A 10,228-nucleotide genomic window follows, 5' to 3' on the forward strand; every position below is an offset into this window, starting at 1 on the left:
CACTGTGAAGAGACACCATGACCACGACAACTCTTATAAAGGAAAAACATTTAATTGAGGTGGCTAACATTTTCAGAGTTTTAGCCCATTATCATCACAGTGGGAGCATGATGGCATGTAGGCAGACATGGCGCTGTCTGCATCTTGATACAGAAGCAATAGAAAATAGATTGTGACTACTGGGAGGAGCTTGAACACAGGAGCTCTTAAATCTCACCCCCATAGTGACACACTTCCTCCAACAAGGTCACACCTCCTTCGAGGGCGATTCTCTTTCAAACTACCACAAATGCATTAATTCTAACCAGCAGATTGTCTTTCAAAATGAATTTCAAAAATTCAAAAACAAATTTGATAAGGAAGCAACTTTATGTATTTAATGAATTGTGCTCCAGGAGAGTGTGAGTTTTATTTTGTATTTTAATTATGTGGATGGGTGTATGTCTGTGTTGGGTTTGTGCACATGAGTCGAGAAGGCATCAGATACCCTGGAACCAGAGTGCTTGTCAATCATGCAAAGAAGATGCTGGGAACCGGGCTGCAGTCTTCTGCAAAAAGCAATGTGTTTTCTTAACTTTGGCCATCTCTCCAGTCTCTAGGAAAGTTTTAAGAAAACAAAAAAAAAATCTGCATTACTTAATTATATCTTCTAGTTAGCACTGATAACTGTCTTTCTGATTTTTCTAGGACTATTGAAGGTGAGAGCTGGATAGAAGTGATAAACTGATAAATTGCTACGCATTAGGCATGACTGTCTGCCTGTTTGTACACATTAATCCCTGTAATACCACACTGAGGAATGCATCGCCACCCGACCCATCTTGACAGCAAGGCACTCAGAGTTAAAAAACACTGAGCCACTTGGCAGGTTCCTAGTGAAGAGGCAAAACAGGAAATTCTGGACTTTACTTGTATTCATCTTCATTGACTTGAAAGTCCACTTTTATTCAATTTCAAGATACAGACCATTTCTAGAAAAATGTCTGCAGGTGAATATCAAACAAAGACATTTTGAATCCTTTGTGGGATGTCTTGGATTATTTGCTTGTATCTTGGCATGAGTAAAACCTGGTTCCTCTCATTCCATAGAATTGAATGTCTGTACCAGCCTCTGCATGGGAACCAGGGGTCATTGCTATGTTTCAGTTCAGGTTCCCAGATCCCTGCACATGTCACGATGCATGCTAATGGCTCCAGGTGGCAGTGAGGCAATGGGCTTTGCTTAATGAGCCCATTAGCAGCCAGTGCCGCCGCTGCTGTGGTGGATGCAAAAACAACTCTCAGTTTGGAATTAAATCAAGATGCTTTCTGGACGTGAAGGCAATGGAAAGAATCAACATAACTCTAAAAGGGACCATTAATATTCCCTTAGAGATTCCCTAGCACAGAAAGGTCATTAAAATACTCAATTCTCAACTTTCCATGACTGTGACACACTTCTTGTGTTAAAATCCTAATCAAACAACCCCAAATCTGACCTGACAGCTAATGGAATGAAACAAATCTCACTCAGAGTCTTGCAGATAAAGAAGAAAACTCAGTTAAAGATTTAAAAAAAAAAAAAGCAGAGGTCTTTAGGATTTCAAAGTGAACGGCTAGAATCCTGATCACTGGAGAATAGCTGACTTGGTCATTGGGACGTCCAGTGCTTGGCTAGAGGGAAGACCAAGTATTCTAATCTGTGATGATGCTGGGAGGGGCAGCGAACAGACTGTACAACAGCAGCCTTGTCTTCCATGGTGATTAAAGTTGGTGGTCACTCCAACACATAGCTCTACAGCCTACACAGGATTCTCAACCATGACCCAATGATATTTCAGCCAAATAACTTTTAGTGTGTGTGTGTGTTCCTATTTTTGTATTAGAATATTCATTTGCCGGATGTCTTACAAACTTTTCTCTTTTTTTTTTCAAGATTTATTTACTTCTTATGTATACAGTGTTCTGTCTGTCTGTATGCTTGCAGGCCAGAAGAGGGCACCAGATCTCATTACAGATGGCTGTGAGCCACCATGTGGTTGCCGGGAATTGAACTCAGGACTCTGGAAGAGCCGTCAGTACTCTTAACCTCTGAGCCATCTCTTCAGCCCTTACATACTTTTCTCAATGCATGGACAAACATACCGCACAAGAGAAATAAAAAAGACAAGATCTCCTGAGTAAACTAGGAGTAAACTGAGTAAGGAAGAGGGTTGAAGGGGAGGGGAGATGCAGGGAAGGGAGCAGAGAAAAATGTAGAGCTCAATAAAAATCAATAAAAAAAGCATACCTCACAGTAAGTAATCATTTTTTGTTATCCACAAATTGAGGAGAAGTAGTCCATCATGGTAAGGTATCAGGGATGGAAGATGGAATGGTCACGTTGCATACACAGTCAGATAGCAGAGAGGGATGGGTGCTTAACACTTCCCTTTTTAGTCAGTGTTGGGTACCAGCTTATAGTACAACATCACCCACACTGAGGGAGGGCCTTCCCTCCTCAGTAAAACCTCTCCACAATGCCCATCTGAGACGTGCCCTGAGGTGAGTATCATAGTTGATTCTAAATATAGCAAGATGCCTGTAAATATTACCTCCACACAGCCCATCCATTGTCTTGCCAGACCACAGAAGATGGCCTTCATCCTTACCATAGATGTAACCTCCCATCCTACAACCCTCCCTCATAGACGCCTGAGGGAACTCTGTTAAGCATTATCACGCTGCTTGTCCTGAGCAGGTGACAGCTCTCTCCTCCCAGACATAGTTACCAGTTTTGACTGCTGTTCTATTTTGTATTGATTCTTGACTCCCAGTCCACACTTCTGTGAAACATCCCTTTAGTTCACTGTCCTTAAATCATTAACTTGTGCTTTTACTTTGTCTGGGAACCTGACCAAGGCAGAAGTATATAAATTATCCATGTCATTCACCCATAGCCTGGAAATGGGTGGGGATAGCTTTAAATCAAAAATGAGTGCTCAGTGGAACATCCAGTCACAGTCCTGCGTGATTGAACTGATTGGACTAATAATTGCCGTCTCTGATGGGATCAGAACTGTTTGTTCTGTTTTGATTTTGGATTGCTGCAGGGTTCAAGTGCGCACTAAATATGCAGCATATATAAGAACCTCGCGCAATGCTTGGGGGTGCAATAAAGGTTCTATATTATTTATTTTGATTAAAAGGGAAAACAAAAGGGTCAGGAAAGGGTTTCTGAAGTAGAGTTATTTTTTTTTTTTTTTGCTATTGCAATAATTCTCAAGCCCGCAGTGTTCTGCAAACCCAATATTACCTCCAATCTGTTATTTTGTAATGGAAATCACACCACAGAAAGCCTGTTCTGGACAGCAAAGATGTGGGAAATTATTTAATGCATCGATAGGGGCTCCTCTCTACTGTAATGTTCCTCTTGGTTGTGTCAGCAATCTCTCATCAGAAATGACTTCCCAGCGCTCTGTGAAATATCACAGAAGGAACTAAGGAAGAAGCTTAGCAGTCTCCCGTTTGCCTGGCAAGCACAAGACCTGGCCTGGATCCCAGAGAATATCATGGTGTCCCAAGGGAGAGTTAGTAGGGACTGGGGACTTGCTCATCAGCCCAGTGAGGAAACAAATGTAATTATTTATTTGATGATACTTCTGTTTTTGGTACCTCGTAGAAGAAAAAGAATTCTCTGCAGATTTTAAAGTCCAAAGTATCAGACACTGGTCTATCAACTCTATTTCAGGAGCCAAAGCTCTCTGGGAAAGGAACTGGATAAAGATAAGGACTGTGAAATGGTCCCTTACTGTTCAAAATTCTGCTTTTAATTGGCAAAAAGTACATTATAGAATCCAATTTAGGGAAATAATAGCATATTATTGAATTTGATCATTTGAAGAAGTATTCAAGATATATAGTTTCAAAATGGACATGCAATAGTTTTGCAATAGTAAAGTTCATAGTTTGAAAATAGTCATAACAGCTAGTTTCAAATAGACCTCAAATACGGGGTCACTCTATTAGATCGCCGTGTGGTCCTCCTTCCTGATCAGTATTGTCAGCTAAGTATAGGGAACTTCTGATGAGCATATCAAAATTAAGCAAACAGGAAAAAGGTAGAGATTATCTGGATGACTTATTAAAAGTTACTTCAGGGTTCTGGGGAGATGGCTCAGTAATTAATAAGCACTGACTGCTCTTCCTGAAGAACGAAGTTCAATTCCCAGCACCCTCTTGGGGGCTCACAACTATCTGTACCTTCAGTTCCAAGGGATCCAGTGCTCTCTTCTGGCCTCCAAAGACACCAGGCATGCAAGTGGTGCACAGACATAATATAGCAAAATACCTACACGCAGGCACATACATGCAACAAGACTACTCTGCCTAAAACAATAGATTACAGTATAACATCTCACCCTCAGCAGGGCTGTACAACAGACTATAGTAAAACATGGCACCCACAGCTGGGTTGTACAACAGATAGCAATATAACAATGTACCTTCTGTGGAACTGAAATGAACATGAACAGGAAATGAATATGTATTTGAAAGACACCCCTTTGCACGGCCAGTGAACCTACTCTGCGTCAGGCACCATGTTTCATGCTCCACAGGTTGCTGTCATAGTGACGCTCACAAGGGTTGGTAAAAATAAGTGGGGGTCAAGGGAGATGCCCAGAGGAGTTGACAGAGTAAAATCAGCTAAATATTAAGCAGAACTAGAAAACCAATTAAAGAGAAAGTGCAGAGATGAAGAGAAGCTTAAAAAGGAAGAAAGAGTAAAAAGCAGACAATATTTAATACTTTTAAACATTTGATCTGTGTAAAGTACAAGCACTGTCTCACCAATTAGGAATACTGACCCTGCTGTGAAAGTGAGAAAATTGGATCTCAAAGTTGGGAATTTAGATCCAACTCCACCTCATCCATAATCCACACAATGTGAGGAAGGAGGGGCATTAGTAAAAATCCTGGTTATTGGGATGATAAGATGGATCCTCTGTGAGAAGCACTAGGTGCTAAGCCCAACTACCTGACTTCAATCCCGGGGAACCACATGGTGGAAGGAGAAAGCTGTGTGCTGTGGTGTGACACACACATGTCATGCCACATACACACACACACACAGAACACACACCACCACACACACAGAGACACCACACACACCGCTTACACCATACACACATGTCATGCCACACTATCCACGCACACAGAACATGCATCACCACATCATATATACACACACATACTACACACACTGCTTACACCACACACACATCATGCCACACCATACACACAAAGAGAGAACTCACACCATTACACCATACACACACAGAGAACACACACATGTCATGCCACACAATACACACACACAGACCACACACCACCACACCATACACACACATACACCACACACACATGTTACACCACATCACACATACACAGAGAGAAGACACACCATCACACCACACACACACACACACACACACCACACACCGCTTATACCACACACACGTCACGTCACACTGTATACACAGAGACCACACACCACCACACCACACACACACACACACACACATACCATACACACTGCTTACACCTCACAAGCACCCACACACACACACATCTAATTTTAAAGAAAACAAAAAATAAATTCTGTTATTTATCTTTGAAAATTTGTACATTCATTACCCATGAAAGACTGACAACAGTAGTGGGATTTACCACTGTGACCATGTTTTCCTCTTAGGCTTTATCTGCAGTTTATGAATTTTTTCTCTTAAATGCAAATCTTTATATTTTGAGTGCTTAAACTAGGCAAATTTGAAATGATGCCATGAATGTTTCCATACATTTGTTCCTATTCCTAAATCTTTTGCTGATTTCTTTTCCCTCAAAGTACCTATAAATATCTCGGCAGGATGAGGTGTGAGGATGAGACTTCCAAGAGGCAGTGTGTACTACCCACTATTCCCGTCCAGATTTAAACTGAGCCACCATGGACATGAATAACCTTTTTAAGGACATGCTTCAGCACCAGTCAGGTTTACTTAATTTATTTTGACAACTGCCTCTAATTGCTTAATAGCATATATTACATGGGTAATAAGAAGCTTAATAACCTGAGACCTTAATGCTATTTCAGATGAAGTCACAGGAGTGTGTTTGCCAGGCATTTATATATGGGTTACTCTGTGTGTGTGTGTCTGTGTGCACACGTGTGTGTGTCTGTGTAACGACCTCTGGCCTCCACTTGCATGCATACACACATGTACAGGCATCCATATAAACATGAAAAATCGCATACAACACCAATTCAATGGGTTTCAATGAACTATAGCGCTCAGTGCTCTCTCTCTCTCTCTCTCTCTCTCTCTCTCTCTCTCTCTCTCTCACACACACACACACACACACACACACACACACACAATCAGTTGTTTCTCTAGAGAACCCTGACTGACACCAGGAGCATCTGTGAGGATGAAGGCAGGACTGGTACGATAGATGCTTCTCTAAACTAAGGTACCCAAAGTCACCAGCACATCCCCAGAAACTGGAGAGAAGCAACCTTTGAAGAGAGCATCCCTGCAGATACATTTCCAAACCGTGTATGGGTGGGGATTTATTCAAAGACGCTGGGGTTTGCAGATGTGAAGAGGTTATATGAGGAATGTCTGAAAGATTCTGCAGCAAGCAAATACTTTCAATTCTCAGCTGCGAAACAATGACTAAAATGTATTTTGGGCTAATCGTAATTCGTACATTGGTCTTTTATGTTAAACTAGCGCCCTCTTGTGCAATAGGTTTTAATAACAAAGTTTGAAAAGTTACACACTATGTTTCCATATCCAGTTACTAAATGAACAGAATTATTAGATAATACTGTTTTGTCTTTTTTTGTTGTTTTCAACATTGTCATAACAAAAATATCAAAGTGAGGAAGAGCAAAGTTTACCGAGTCAGCTTCCATGGAAACAGCAAAAGTCACTTTTCAGAATCAAGACATTGCTCTCTTTTTAAAATTACTTCTTTTTTGATATTATAATTACATAAGTTTTCCCTTCCCTTTCTGCTGTCCAACCCCTCCCATATGCCTTACTTCACCCTTCAAGGAAAGCCTCTTTTTCAACAGGCAGAGACAATAACATAAAAACACAACTAATCAAAATGCAGAGTTGTGGAGCCGAGTCCAGAGGGATGCATCAAGACATTTCTTAAGAGTATCTAACTCACTCTCAAGAGAAAGGGGGAGAATATATTTTATAGTAAAATGTAATTAGTTTTGGTGGATTCTTGAAATTTTGGGGCAAAATGAAAATGTGTTGCTTCAGCGAGAGGCAAGAAGTCAATGGCAATTGGCTCTCCTGTGTGCAGTCACTGGGTGAGGGCCGCACCAGTTTTATTACATTGTTAGTGCCTCCTGCCTCCTAGAGCATAGTGCCCAACCAGTGTACCAGTTTCAGGAAATGTGAGAAGTAACAGGAGGGGTGACGTGGCTATGGTCACAGTCAGGGTGAGCTCGTGTGCAGCACTCTCCTCTGGGTAGTGACCGAGGACTATGAGGATCAAGAACCCTGGGGCTTCTCCAGAAGTCTTTCCCCTACTACACATGGGTTGAATACATTAAAGTCTTAACCCTAATGGAATATGATTCTCCATTTGTTTTGTTTGTTTGTTCGTTTGTTTGTTTGTTTGAGACGAGGTTATACTATCTCACCCAAGCTACTTCAAACTCTTTGTCAAGAATGACAAACTTCATACAATTGCAGGCAATGGCCATCATAGCCTAATTTGGAGACAGGGTCTTTATGGAAATAGTTAAGTTAAAACGCGGTCATTTAGATGGGTTTCCATCCAACACAGTTTATAAATAGGGGAACTCTGACCTGGGTGTGGCCAAGCAAACCTGTAATCCCAGCCAGCACCTGGGGTGAGGTAGAAAGATCAATCGTTCAAGGTCATCCTTCAAGGTCAGCTTGCATTTATAAGAGACCCCATGTTGTGGGGTATTCACCAGAGAAGACTGCTTGGGCATGGGCTTAAGCCAACAGTAAGCATTTATTAGTTGGCCAGCAACTACATAGGGTGTTTCGGAGCCCAGTGTAACCCTGAGTCTTTCACAGGATAAACTTTTAAGCATAAAAGCATAAAAACTATGTCCTGGGTTGACGTACTTCAGTTAACAAAAACAGTTAGTCAAAAGTGGAACTACAGAGGCCAAAAACAAAGTTAGTACATTCAGAGACTTTCCCGGAACTATGGACTTTGATGGATTAGATTTTTGTTTAAGTTTTGGCAGGTGGTGCTGTCTACTTGCTGAGTTTTGCAGCCTGAATGATAACTTCCGTTGTGAAGTCAGTTGTGCTAAGGTCTGGGAGCCCTCTAAGGTCCGGGTTCCTGTTCTACCTGCCCCACTGGGATATGCGATCACTCTTCTCAGTTGTCAGCTTGACTACATCTGGAACTAGCGAACGCCCAAGTGACTGGGCAGACTTGTGAGGGATTTTTCTTGATTGGATCATTTGCGGGTAGAAGATCCACCTCAAATCTGGGCCACACCTTCTGCTGGCAGCCTCTATAAGGGACATGGAAGAAGAAAACTTTTTGCTACTTGCCTACTTGCTTTTCCTTTCACTGGCAAGTTCATTTCTTCACTGGTATTAGAGCCTACGTCTTTGGAATTTTGACATATGTTGAAGACCAACTGAGACATGCAGTCACATGGACTAAATAACTCCTGGATTCTTGAACTTTCCATTGGGAGGCAGCGAATGTTAGACTAGCTGAACCATAGCCTGTAAGCTACTCTACTAAATATCTCTCTCTCTCTCTCTCTCTCTCTCCCCTCTCTCTCTCTCTCTCTCTTTCCCTTCTTCACTCCCCCTTCCTCTCCCCTCCCGCCTCCCTCAGTTATTTCTCTAGAGAGCCCAGACTAATATAGGGACATCTGTGAAGATGAAGGCAGGACTGGTGTGATCAATCCTTCTATAAACTAAGGCACCCCAAAGTCTCCAACATACCCCAGAAGCTGGTGAGAGGCATCGAATCGTCTGTACCACCTGCCAAAAGAAGCCACTCTGCCAACATTTGCTCTTGAACTCTAGCCTGCAGAACCATGAGAGGCATCTCTTCTGTTCCCGGTCTCGAGGTGTCACACTGAAGGGGGAGACAGAGTCATGAAGCAATGTTATGAAACGTTCACCAATAAACACACTTGAAAATATGAAGTTACACAAAAATAAAATTTAGCTAAAGGAGCATTGTCTCTGTTGGTTTAGAGATGTCAACACTGCCTGATGGCCACTGATTAAACCCACAGCCTCTTATCAGGGAAAACATAGTTCTTCCAGATGGGCAGGGTGAACCTGCCTATTAGCTGCCCTGGGAAAAACAGCCCTGGTCTGCCTCAGAGATAACTATGACAGTATTTTTACATCGTAAATCTCCCCATTTGTCTAAACAACCAAGCTGGGGAATTACTATCTCCCTAAAATGTGTTTGATTGCTCACAGTATGACTTGGGGTTGCAAGCCCACAATTATTGACAGAGATTTCTGTCCTTGGGTTCCTTTCCGTGCATTAGCCTGAGTTAGTGGTGCACTATTGGTAAAGAGATTTTCCTTTATTAATCTCTGAGTTCTTGGAGTGATTCACTGGGATGGTACAATGACACCCTAACAGCTCTTAGTTAAACAAATATATCACTTTGCATTAATGGCACAGTGTTTCCACGCTGTTGGGAGGATTAGCACAACCAACTCAGAGTCAGCGTTAGGGCGAGCGATCAAAAGTCCCCATAGATACGGATGTGGGAATTCTGGGCTGTCTTTGAGAATGATAGACTTTCTTGGCTCTTGGTGAGTTTGGTTGGGGTACTAGTGTCCCAGAAAACTCGAAAGTGTCAAAAACCACCCCAAACTTGTGGATTCTTAACTCCTGAATTTGAAAAAAAAAAAAATGTATGCTCTCTCCAGAGAGAGAGCAGACAGTGAGTAGCCTCCCCAGTCCCCAGCACAGAGGGAGACAGAGCAGACAGTGAGTATCCACCCCCCCCCCAGCCCCAGCACAGGGGCTTGGGAAATCTGATACCACGGAGCAGCTGGTCTCGGGGGCTTCCTAAAGGACTTACGGGAGAAACTGGGCAGAGGCCTGGGAAAGGATATGAACTAGTCGGTCCAGTTGGCCCAACCATGAGGTGTCCGGGTGCCTTGCTCAATTTCAGTCACGTCTGTCTCGCACAGCCTCCAGGCAGAGGGGTTCATAT

The 10,228-nt window shown here is 42.4% G+C and overlaps 1 long non-coding RNA gene across 1 annotated transcript; it reads right to left on the minus strand.

The window, feature by feature from the left end:
* Positions 1-350: 350 nt before the first annotated feature.
* Positions 351-9,115, minus strand: LOC146895845 (uncharacterized). The gene is made up of 2 exons (XR_014997118.2): positions 8,985-9,115; positions 351-595 (listed from the first exon to the last, which is right to left on the minus strand). It is a non-coding gene; the product is annotated as an uncharacterized LOC146895845 (long non-coding RNA).
* Between the last annotated feature and the right edge of the window lie 1,113 nt (positions 9,116-10,228).

Source organism: Myodes glareolus, chromosome 1 (genome assembly GCF_982192425.1).
Source record: "Myodes glareolus chromosome 1, mMyoGla1.1, whole genome shotgun sequence".
Taxonomy (NCBI): Eukaryota; Metazoa; Chordata; class Mammalia; order Rodentia; family Cricetidae; genus Myodes; species Myodes glareolus.